Raw genomic sequence first — 12,812 nt, forward strand, 5'->3', positions numbered from 1 at the left:
TAAAAAAAGACAGAGAGAAAAAGAGAAGAGAAGCAGAGGAGGAGAAGAAAGAAGAAGAGGAGGAAGAAGAGAAGAGGAATGGGAAGAAGAGTATAAGAGAAAGAGGAAAAAGAAAGAAGAGAAGCAAAAGAAGAGAAGAAAAATAATAAGAGGAAGAAAGAAGAGAAGAGGAATGGAAGAATAGAAAAAGAGGAAGAAGATGAGGAAGAAGAGGGGATGAAGAGAAAGAAGAGAAGAGGAAGAAGATGATTAAAAAAAGAAGAGAATAAACTTCCCAATTCTTACTACAGGCTGTGTTCTTTACACTGACTGTATAGAAAGAGGAGGTACAGTAAATGCACCCCATATACACCTCAAACCAGGCCCTTTGCCTGGTCTGTATTGTGAATTGGGGGACAAAAAGAGAAGAGAATTAGAGGAAGAAGAATAAGAAGAAAAAAGCAGGGGCCGGCGAGGTGGTGCTAGAGGTAAGGTGCCTGCCTTTAAAGCGCTAGCCAAGGAAGGACCGCGGTTCGATCCCCTGGCATCCCATATGGTCCCCCCAAGCCAGGGGCAATTTCTGAGCGCTTAGCCAGGAGTAACCCTTGAGCATCAAATGGGTGTGGCCCGAAAAACCAAAAAATAAAAAAAGAAGAGAAGAGCAATAAGAATAGAATAAGAGGAGGAAGAAGAGGAAGAGCAAGAAAAAGAGGGGAGGAAAAGGAAGAAGAAGAAGAAGAAGAAGAAGAAGAAGAAGAAGAAGAAGAAGAAGAAGAAGAAGAAGAAGAAGAAGAAGAAGAAGAAGAAGAAGAAGAAGAAGAAGAAGAAGAAAGAAGAAGAAGAAGAAGAAGACGAAGACTAATCCTTGTAACCATAGTGTTTTAATTTAAAAAGAAAAGAATACATCCAAGGTAGTCTGAACCAGGCTGATACCTCTGTGGAATTTCAGAATGAGTGGGACAGATTCACTTTTCTACATGAAACATGTCAACCAAGTGCTATACTATAAAACCTCCAACAGAAATGTCCCAACTCCTTTACTCATTCTTATCAAACTTCCAAGTCACTAAATTTGTTTCAACTCTATAAATCATGGAACATGCAACCATTTGGGTCCATGCAACACCTCAAAATTTTATATTAGTGTCAGCCCAATCATATCACAGAAAAATGGGAATGTTACATAGCAATCTAACAAGCTCAGTGAAACTACACAGTAGCACAGATGACTCAACTAGCACCAACCACAGACCAGTAAATCCTTAGACACTAACTTTAGTACATGGAGAGATATGACAATTATTTCAAATTGACCCTTGTTGATCTAAGTTTTGAGGATTTCATTCCCCTTTGTGTTGTAACAAACAATATGAAATGAATTTGTACTTCCATGGAGTCAGACTGTGTTGAGGTACTAAAAACTGGGGACACTGGTGAAGCAAAATTCATACTGGTGGTGGCTCTGGTGTTTGAACATTTGTTGCCTGAAATGATTGCATCATGAACAACTTGGTAAATTATAGTGTCATAATAAAAATAAAATAATTTTAAATAAATAAAAAATTAATTTAATTTAATGATTGGGAATATATCAGGTATTTACTGCATTCAGTGAACATATGTGATCTTGATTTCAACCTCAGCTTTGAAAAAAAATAGTGCGTGTACCTTGACACCACCATCCTTTATTTGAAGGAATTTTAAGACAAAGCTGTATGATATGTATTGCCTAAAACAGAATGTTGTCATAGTCTTTATTCATAATGTTGTGGTATAATTTTGATTAAAAGCCATCAATGTATACCCTTACAATCTATAAAATAAAATTACTTTTTCCTGAGAAAAATCTTGTGTTATGAGACCATATCAGCTTAGAATTTATATAATGGATGCTAGAAAGCTTAAAATGGAAACCATTTTTTCATTACTTTCAATTTTGATTCTAATTTATATCTTGACCTGCTGTTTAACTTTTTTCTTTCTAATTTGTTTCTAATTTATGTTATCTTGATATATGACATCTATCCTTGAAGCCATCTTAAATCTTTTATGAAGGAATACCAATGCAAAATGGAATATCCTTGTACAGATAACCTGGGATGCAGAGATCTGTGAAATTATTTAGGATAATGCACTTGATAAAACTAGATTTCTTAGAATCACATAAACCAGCAATTAGCTCTTTTAAAGTGCGACAAATACTCAAAGATAGTTTTGAAATTGTTGCTAGCTCTATATTAGGAAGTTATTACAGAAAGGCACAATCACTGCAGTTTTGTTATAGAACAAGCTCATAGAGAATACAAAGAATCACAGGACAATCCGTCATAGTTTGTCTCCCATTGATCCAGACTTTAATATCAGTCTGGGATACTGTTATAAAGCATACTGGCATTAAGTAATAAAATAAGGCAATTCCCTAAATGTAAGATTAGTTTTATCAATATGGTCTGGCTACAGCGCTCCATTTGCTAATAAAATTCAATGATTTGGGAGAGTCCTGTTAACTGCTAATCTGAGAACCCTATTATTTTCTTTTCCAACCAACCTAACTTTCTTTTTTTTTTTGGTTTTTGGGCCACACCCGGCGGTGCTCAGGGGTTACTCCTGGCTGTCTGCTCAGAAATAGTTCCTGGCAGGCACGGGGGACCATATGGGACACCGGGATTCGAACCAACCACCTTTGGTCCTGGATCGGCTGCTTGCAAGGCAAACGCCGCTGTGCTATCTCTCCGGGCCCCTAACTTTCTAATAGAAGGGTCAATATGACCATTCTGAAGATTCTCTAAATTCACTGCAAAAACCAGTACTTTTATTTTATAGTTTTACTCTGTTGATCTTTCTTTCCTGCTTTTCTAACTTTCCTTCTGTAAACTTTCTTCTCTTTTATAAAACTGTTTTTAAATTTAACTTCATGATACAAGAAGAGGAAAGCTAGTTGAGATGCCTGACTTCATTGCTGCCTGTGAATAGTACACTATTTAGTAAAGTGACTGAATTCTGACATATAATCCTGTATTTGTATCTGAAGAAGAAACAAATCCTTTTATCTCTCCAATGTAACCCTGTTCAAATTTAAGTCCATTATTATCCCTGATAAACTAATTATCTTTCCTTTGTGTTGAACAAAATATACTGAGGGAAAAGATAAGGATAGTCTGGATAGTAAGTTTCTTGCTTCATTGTCAGCACTCAGGTTAAGAGCATGATTTCATGAGAGGGAAAGATAATGGCCTAAAAAATGAGATTTTTGCAAGTCACTATGAGATAAACTTTGGAAACTTCCATTTACAATATAGGAGAAAAAGCATATGCTACCACTTCACACAATCATAACTTTTCCTAAAAGGAACCTCAGAAACTATCCAGTGTCCTTTTTTATAGATGAAGATATAGATTCTGAGAAATATGATTACCTCCCTGCCTTTTCCCCATTGCAATTTGTTGGGAACTGAAACAAGAATGTACACATAATAGTTTAAATTACTCAACAAAAATTCAAGACATTAAAAAATTTACTTCTTTCAATCTTTAAGCCTAATTATCATGTTATAGTGACATACCAATGTCATTGAAAATATCATATGTATCCAAACTTCTGAAGTCTTTATTGATTTGATTTCTTCAACAAGAGACATTCTTCCTCCACATTATTTTACTATTAAATTCTCACTTCTTTTGAATCCCAGCATCCCATATGGTCCCCGAGTCTGCCAGGAGCAACCCCTGAGTCAGGTGTAACTCCTGACAACAGCCTGGTGTGACTCCCCAAAATATTCTCATGTCTTGTTATTTGTTTTATTTTTATTAAAATACCAGGATTTACTAATTTGTTCATAATAAAGTTATTTCAGACATTAAACATTCCAATACCAATCCCACCACTAATGTGACTTTCCCTTGACTAATGTCCCCAGTTTCCCAACCACCACTCCAACCTGCCCTGTTAGCAGGCAAAAATTTTTACTTTGAATTGTTTCTGACAACACTCATGCAAATTTTTGTTTTGGACCATACCTGGTAGTACTAGAGGGCTACTTCCAGTCCTGTCCTTAGGAAACTATAAAATATCAAAGATAGAAACTGGTTCTTCTGTTTGCAGTGAGCATTCAGTCTTCTGTGCTCTTTGGCTCTAGCTTCTGATCAAATATCTTCTTTTCTTTGAATGGCTGATTCTCCCATAAGTTAATTCAAATTAATGAAATGTTCAATGGCAACTAAGAGCAGATCATTAGTAACCAATAAACCATATTTGCATGGTCTTCTAGTATATTTTCCAAGGTATTTGTCAATTGCAAAGAAAAATGTATTTATTATATGGCAAAGAAATATAACACACACTACCTCAACCAAATAGTTTAGATCAACATAATCAGCAGTGTAATATATAGACATTATTCCCTCCAAAAATTCTACACATCTACTGCATTTGTCAACATTTAGAACCTCCATATGACAGTGAGAAAACACCCAGGAGATTACATTTGAGATGTTTTAGCAGATTAACTAACCTTTCAAAAACATTAAGTTTATGAAAAAATGTAAAAGATTATGTGTGCCACTAATTGGAATTGCCTAAAAATTTAGTAACTAAATGTATACTCAGGATTTAATTCTACTTGGATATGGGCATTAGTATTAATGTTGGGTAAATTCAAATAAAGTCTGCATTGTAGCGAATAGTATTGTATTAATAATGTTTCATGTGCTGTTTTTTTTTTTTTTTTTTTTTTGGTTTTTGGGCCACACCCGGTGACGCTCAGGGGTTACTCCTGGCTATGCGCTCAGAAGTCGCTCCTGGCGAGGGGGACCATATGGGACACCGGGGGAATCGAACCGCGGTCCATCCAAGGCTAGCGCAGGCAAGGCAGGCACCTTACCTTTAGCGCCACCGCCCGGCCCCTCATGTGCTGTTTTTTGTTGGTGAACTATGGTTATGAAAGATATTTAATTTAAGGTAAACTGGATGAAGGACTCTTATTTTGCATCATTTCTGTTTTTTAAATTCTTTATTAAACTAATATTTTTTTAAAAAATCAGACATCTGAAGTCAATCAATTCATATCCAAATACTGGTTTGCCACTGCTTACCTATATAGCATTGGACAGATTATATTTATTTGTCTTGATTTTCTCATCCTTAAAACAAGGATAACAGGATTAACTCATTGAATAATTATAAGGATAAATAAGTTAAAACATATTAGTGCCTCAAGACACATATGAAAAACAATAAATTCAATAAGCATTGACTGTTAAAATCATTTTACTCTAATTTCTGCCTTAATGCATGCTTCCATACTTTATTGGATCATTTAACACATAATCTTTCTAATATTATAGATAATTCCTAGATTTTTAAAAACAAGCTTGTCTTATTTTAGATTTGTATTTGAGCATGACCTTATGCAAGTTATATATAAAATTAGTTTTATATATTATTCGACTTGGTAAGTCTAACTTGGCCTTGAATTTTTATTTTGAACACAAACATAACTTAAATATTCTACAAGTATCATACACATACTCATAAACTAATATACAGATATCCATATAAAATATTGAATGAGTGTTTTTAAATTTACAGGTCTTATAGAGGATATATTTGCTTTCCAATCCTAAATCTTTTTAATATAAGCTACACTTACCACAGATTTTTTAGAGTTCTCAGTCTTGGTTATTGTATGATTTTCATCAAACTGCAAATCATGGCTCTGAATCAAGATCAACCTGGGCCAATCAGACAAGTTCTCTCAATAATCTATAAAATAGAAATGGATTTGGCAGTTGTCAATGAACTCTAATAGTTGGGTGTGAGAGTCTGAAAGTAACTGTGGAGAAACATGAGTCACTAAGAGTGGAAAAAAGTCAGCCTGCAGGGAGCAGAAGAGTGTAGTAAAATTAGTGAGTGTGCAAAACAGAAGAAAGAAAAAGAAGGAACGATAGAATGAAGAAAAGAAAGAGAAGGGAAGAAGAAAGAAAGAAAGAAAGAAAGAAAGAAAGAAAGAAAGAAAGAAAGAAAGAAAGAAAGAAAGAAAGAAAGAAAGAAAGAAAGAAAGAAAGAAAGAAAGAAAGAAAGGAGAGAGAGAGAGAGAGAAAGAAAGAAAGAAAGAGAGAGAAAGAAAGAAAGAAAGAGAGAGAGAAAGAAAGAGAGAGAAGAAAGAAAGAAAGAAAGAAAGAAAGAAAGAAAGAAAGAAAGAAAGAAAGAAAGAAAGAAAGAAAGAAAGAAAGAAAGAAAGAAAGAAAGAAAGAAAGAAAGAAGAAAAGAAGAAAAAAGAGAAAAAAGAAGAGGAAGAAAAAAGGAAGGAAGGAAGGATGAAATAATGAAAAAAATACAACCACAAGATAATTTGTGAAAATTATTGCATCTCACAAATTTATACTTTAACCTTTCTAAGTCTTCCATGTCAGAATTTAGGATCAAAAGAAATGACAATCAAGAATGACTAATGAAGCTTGTAACTTCCTACAAGTACCCACATGACTTTATCTGGGAAAATTAGGAAAAATCAGAAAAAGTCTTCCATATTAACAAAATACAGAGCGTTGACATTCCTGTAATTTATCTCATCTGAGCAATTAAATCTCATCTCTTTAATATGTGTACCACAAAACCTCCCTAACATGTAGATCACAGCTTAATGTTCATATTTTTTTCCACACCATAAGGCTCTTCTATTATATTTCACATATTTACCATCTATTCTCTTACCCTTTCCCTCAATCCCACTTGTATTATTTTCCCAGAGAAATAAAACAAATGTTATGTTGATTGACTTTTTGAATGAAATGGACTTAAGTGACTATGGAAACTGTCAAATTTAAATTCTATAATATAACCTTTAGGCTGGAAACCCAATTGAGTCAATGATGAGGTTGAAATCTAAGGTAGCTTGTTGGAGAAATCCATCTTGGGAAACCACCTTTTATTCTCAACAAGCTTTAATTGATTGTATTTACAATACTCTTTTCACTGTATTAGAGGACTACTCCCATATTATATCCTGGAAGTCCAAATTGTTCTCATTGCCAGCACTTGCAGCCACTCTAATCATTTTTTTAACTCTTACATTTTCTGCATCATTTAAATATATGCCTCAATTCCTCAGGATGCTAATTCACCTAGACTTTTATTTTAGGGGACCAGAAAACTTTCCAAACTTTCTTTTGGAAACTTTATTTTGATAATTGGTAAACCTATTATCATTTTTTGCCCCCTTAAAATGTGCACAGTGTTTCTTTACTCAGTTAAATTCCTTAGTGAGATTTTAACTTTATGTCTTTTTTTTCTGTTTTCAGTTATATGCTTTTAGCTAAATTTATGATGAAATCTAATTCTTTGATTACTCCAAACTGCACCTGTGCTATTGAACATAATTGGGAAAAATAATACACAACCATTTGAACTTCAAATATAATAATCCCAAGTAGGCCCTTACTACTGGCAGATACACACACTGTCTGATTCACTTTATTATTGCATTCTTCTGCACAGCTACTAATATTATTCCTTCTCTACATACAAATATAACCAGGTCCATCCATATCCAGGGCAGATAATTTATTTCCCACTTCCCTAAAAAAGTTAAGAAAATCAGTAAAGGGCAGAACCACACACTAACTGCACAGTTGCATCTACTTCTATACCAGCATACAAACCCATATTATCTTGTAATGGACAGCATTTTCATTAGAAAGCTAATTTTATCTAAAACTAATTTCTCCATTTTGTCCTAAATTCTCTTTATTCTTGTATGTTCAAGTCATTAATCCAGCAAGTCCTCTTTGTTCTCTCTGAATTGTTCCCAAAGGAATATGTTTAATAGGACAAATACCAGGAGATTTCATTTAGCTATGGTAGAGAGACAAAACAAAGGAACATCACTGAACAATGACAAGCCCTTGGTCTTCAATTATAAAACTCAAACTATTAAGAAGTGGGGATCGCTTCTAGGCCTTTTGGCTAAGATCAAGTGTAGTATCTGTTCTTATCAGTTTAATATCTGGTACATCCTCTCTTCTAGGACAAAAAAAAAAAGAATTGGGGAAAGGGTTTGGGGAATGAAGATAGAACTAGAGGTGACAGTGTCAGTTGTAGCAGATCTTAGGCACTATGGAGGTGGTGGGTGCAGCAATTGTCCATCAAAACTATAAACATTAGGGAGGAAACTATAAACATTAATAAAAACTCTTACAACTATATATACTAAGTTATAATAAAAATTAATTATAAAACCAAAATAAACTCGTTTCTTCAGTGTTTAAAATTAGTCCTATTAACTCTGTTTATCCCACCAAGTATGCCTCTTTCTTTACTTGTTCATACACCTAAATTCCTGAAAGGATTTACCTTTCCTCACACTAATTCCTCTCTTCTTGTATTCCCATCAACCTTTACAGTCAAATTTATTTCTCCAATGGTCAACCAGAATTGTCCATGCCAATGTCATCAATCAACCCCACATTAATGCATACATATTTAATTGACCTTGTCTTATTTGGCATATTGACCATATTCTTAATATGACACCATTGTTATCCTCTTCTCCTCAAAAATATTCCTTTACCATGATTGCCTGTTCTATTGAAAATTTTTTCATATTGTAACAATTCCATGGGAAAAATTCCAAACACCTAAAACAACATGTTCCAATTTAAATGACTAGCCTTTCCGCCTCCATTTTAGTTTTCTATCTCATGCAAACAAATCCTATCATTCTATATATTTTCCAGAGAGTAAGCTTGCTCACCTATCTCTTCTCAAGCCTGATTTAGTAGAGAAGAGGGTAGGTCATGCATCTCTTATACATTCTAATGTTATTGATATGTTTACTTGTCATTCCCTTTATATTTACTAGCAAATGAATCCTATTATGCTTACCTCTCATATGCTTATATTCAGCCAGAGGCAGGTATTCTCAGAAACAAAAATATTTTAGCTGACCCACTCTATAGACCTCATTTATAATCATCTAAATCTTTGCATTTCTTTATATATACAACTAAAATAGTCTTATCATATTTCAGTATATTTACAATAAGCTCTAAGTATGGTGTAGTTCACAAATTATTTTGAACTCAAAACACCTCTAAGTTTTCAAATGTTTCTGAAGGAGTTATATTTTTTAAAAAAGGTTCTAATTCAGGGGTTTTATTTTACTTTAAAAATATTTAAATAATAAAATGTTGATTTAAATATTAATTTTATTTAAATAATATTCATGACAGTATTCATAATCACATCAAACATTTATTATTGTATTGATATTAGTACCAATAAATTAATATTCAACCTGTGTTTGTATATTTAATAACATTAATTATATTAATATTTCAAATATTATTATTTAAAATAAGAGGTTTATTATTTTAAAAATATGATCTAATTCACATATTATACAATTTGCTATTTACCTAAATTAATTTTAGTCTACCTAAACATTATATAGCCAACATTATTAGTTGATTTTGAAGTATTTTCATTTCCACTCTCAAAAATTTAAAAGTATTATCAGTCATGCTTCATTTGTACGTATCCCAATCTATGGAAACCACCACTAATTTGCTGTCATTATGTATTTAGCAATTCTGGACTTCATTTTGTGTAGATGAAATCATACAGTTTTTGTGTCTGGCTTATTTACTCAGCATATTTTCTATTATGTTGCTATAATATCCTATATGTTACTCAGCATAAATATTTCTAATATTTTAATATATTTAACTGTTACTTGTGACTGAAAACATACTTTGCATTGGTATAACATATTTTATCAACTCATGTTTTTCAGTTGATAAACACTTATGGTGTTTACTCTTTTGAGACATAATAATGCTGCTCTTCAAATTCATGTATGTATATTTAAACATATTTTCTCAATTATCACAAATATATGTGTGTGTAATATTTGGGTCACCTGTTAACTCTGTTTAACTTTAGGAATTGTTTTTCACAGTGACTAAACATATTTACTTTTCTAGCAGTAATATATATAAAAATTTTATTTCTTCACATTCATGTCAATACTTTACTTTCTTCATTTTAATAAGTGTGAAATAAAACATCACAGTGGTTTTGATCTGTTTTTTTCTTCATGAGTAATAATGCTGAGCAATTTTTCATGCCATTTAGTATATGCCTTTAATAATATATTTTAAATACATATTTTTCTATTTTGAAAGTGCTTTTTTATGGTTGAGTTGTAAGTCTCCTGTATGATTTTTGTCACTAGAAGTTTTTCAAATAATAGTAGAAATTATTTTCTTCCATCATAAGAGTTGTCCTCTCACTTATTGGTGGTTATATTTTTAGATACAAAAACAGTTTTATTAACTAAAATTTTTATTAATATCTTTATTTAAACATCTTGATTACAAATATGATTGTGGTTAGGTTTCAGTCATGTAAAGAAACCCTCCTTCACCAGTGCAACATTCCCACCACCAATGTCCCAAATCTTCCTCCATTCCACCCCCCCCACACCTGTACTCTAGACAGGCTTTCCAGTTCCCTCATTCATTCACATGTTTATGGTAGTTCTCAGTGTAGTTATTTCTATAACTGCACTCACCATTCTTTTAGTGAGCTTCATGGTGAGCTAGAAGTTCCAGCCCTCCTTTTATTGTCTCTGAGGATTGTTGCAAAAATGACCTTTACTTTTCTTAAAACCCATAGATGAGTAAGACTATTCTGTATCTATCTCTCTCCCTCTCCCTTATTTCACTCAGCATGATAGATTCCATGTACATCCATGTATAGGAAAATTTCATGACTTCATCTCTCCTGACGGCTGAGTAATATTCCATTGTGTATATGTACCACAGTTTCTTTAGCCATTCGTCTGTTGAAGGGCATCTTGGTTGTTTCTAGAGCCTGGCTATTGTGAATAGTGCTGCAATAAATATAGGTGTGAGGAAGGGATTTTTGTATTGTATTCTTGTGTTTCTTGGGTATATCTCTAGGACTGGAAAAGTTGAGTCAAATGGGAGCTAAAGTTCCAGTTTTTGGAGGAATCTCCATATGGCTTTCCATAGAGGTTGGACTAGATGGTATTCCCACCATTTTAAAGTAAGTTTTTTTAATTTTACAAATTTTTAAGTTTTAAAGTCTATATTTTTGATGGCATATCTTAGAAATATTTATCCAACATTATTATTAATTCACTGTACTTTTTCTAAAATTTCTATAGTTTTAGTTATTACATTTAGGTTACATATTATTTTTATTATAATTTTTTATCTTTATTTAAACACTGTGATTACAAACATGATTATAGTTGTATGATTACAGTCATGTAAAGAACACCCCCTTCACCAGTGCAACATTCCCACCACCAATTTCCCAGATCTCCCTCCTCCCCACCCCCTTACACCTGTACTCGAGACAGGCTTTCTACTTCCCTCATTCATTCACATTGTTATGATAGTTTTCAGTGTAGTCATGTAGAATGGTTTCACTCATCTATGGGCTTTAAGAAAAATGAAAGACATTTTTAATAGTATCTCAGAGACAAGAGAGATGAGGGCTGGTAGGTGCAGCTCAGAACATGAAGCTCATCACATAGAGTGATGAGTGCAGTTGGAGAGATGAAGAGAGGTTACATATTATTTATTGTTATCTATTGGTAGCAGATGTTATACCTAATATACAATAATATATAATATACAAAATATATGTTTATTAACTTTATAAATTTACATTCATTACCTTTACTAATGTTTGAACAGATTCAGTTATTATATTATAACAGCATATATAGCATTATAATATTTTAATTATAACTAATTGAGATTAATTATAAATAATTATATATAAATAATAATTATAACATTATAAGTATATATAATTATATTCTAAATTATTATATTATATGATTATGTTTATAATTATATTATAATTTATTATATTACATATTGCAATATTTATAAATATTGTATAATTTTATAGTTTTAGTAACAGGTTGTGATAAGTTTTGACATTGTAAGTAATTTCTCTAAATTTGTTCTTTTTTTATTAAGAATTTGTTGATCATACTGAGTTCCTTACATTTCCACATGAATTTTTAAGATAAAATTTTTTTTAAGATAAACGTTTCCACTTTTGTCAGAAAGAAAGTTTGAATGTCTATTTTATTAAGCTGTAAATAAATTAGAGAATATATGCTATCTAAATAATATTAAGTTTTCAATTCCAGGATGTGCTTCTTTTTTTAAATATATTTTCAAGTGTTTTGATTGCTAAGCAATAGAAATACATAGAAATCAGACAAAGCCAGTGAATGACCCTGTTCTCTCAGTCACCATTTCTCTTCTTAGTACTTTATTTATTTTCTTCATTATCTCCCTCATTGTACCATGATACAAAAGAAATAAGGATGCATAGAAGAGAAAATTTTAAGTGTAGTATAAATCCAAATTAATGTAAAACACTGGAACATAAGGTTTTATCTTTTTCTGAGTTTAATGGTAATCATCAACAAAAATGATATAAATCTTTTCCCAGATAAGCACATATTAATTAGAATAATAGCATATGATTAATTACAGCAGCAACACTAAGACATTGTAGTCTACAAAGTAAGAGGAATATCTATTTTCAGAGGACAACTTCAATAACAATCCAATAACTATTCGATGTTAGGGATAATTGGATAAATAAAAGTGAAATTATATAAATTATAATTATAAATATATAAAATGTATTGAGCTTTTATTATATGCTAATAAGTTATAATGTATTATTTGTTCAGCTAGTTACCATTCTGATGAGGAAGAGATGACTATAATTCTCAATTTATTCTGACTCAGAACTAGCAATAAAGATGAAAATCAAT

At 32.0% G+C, this 12,812-nt stretch overlaps 1 non-coding gene and 1 pseudogene across 1 annotated transcript; both read left to right on the forward strand.

Moving 5' to 3' along the window:
* Positions 1-268: 268 nt before the first annotated feature.
* On the forward strand, positions 269-401 carry LOC126026981 (small nucleolar RNA SNORA51). Its single transcript, XR_007502161.1, has one exon. It is a non-coding gene; the product is annotated as a small nucleolar RNA SNORA51 (small nucleolar RNA).
* Positions 402-7,922: 7,521 nt separating this feature from the next.
* Positions 7,923-8,022, forward strand: LOC126026516 (uncharacterized; annotated as a pseudogene).
* The last annotated feature ends 4,790 nt before the right edge of the window (positions 8,023-12,812 follow it).

Source organism: Suncus etruscus, chromosome 13 (genome assembly GCF_024139225.1).
Source record: "Suncus etruscus isolate mSunEtr1 chromosome 13, mSunEtr1.pri.cur, whole genome shotgun sequence".
Lineage (NCBI taxonomy): Eukaryota > Metazoa > Chordata > Mammalia > Eulipotyphla > Soricidae > Suncus > Suncus etruscus.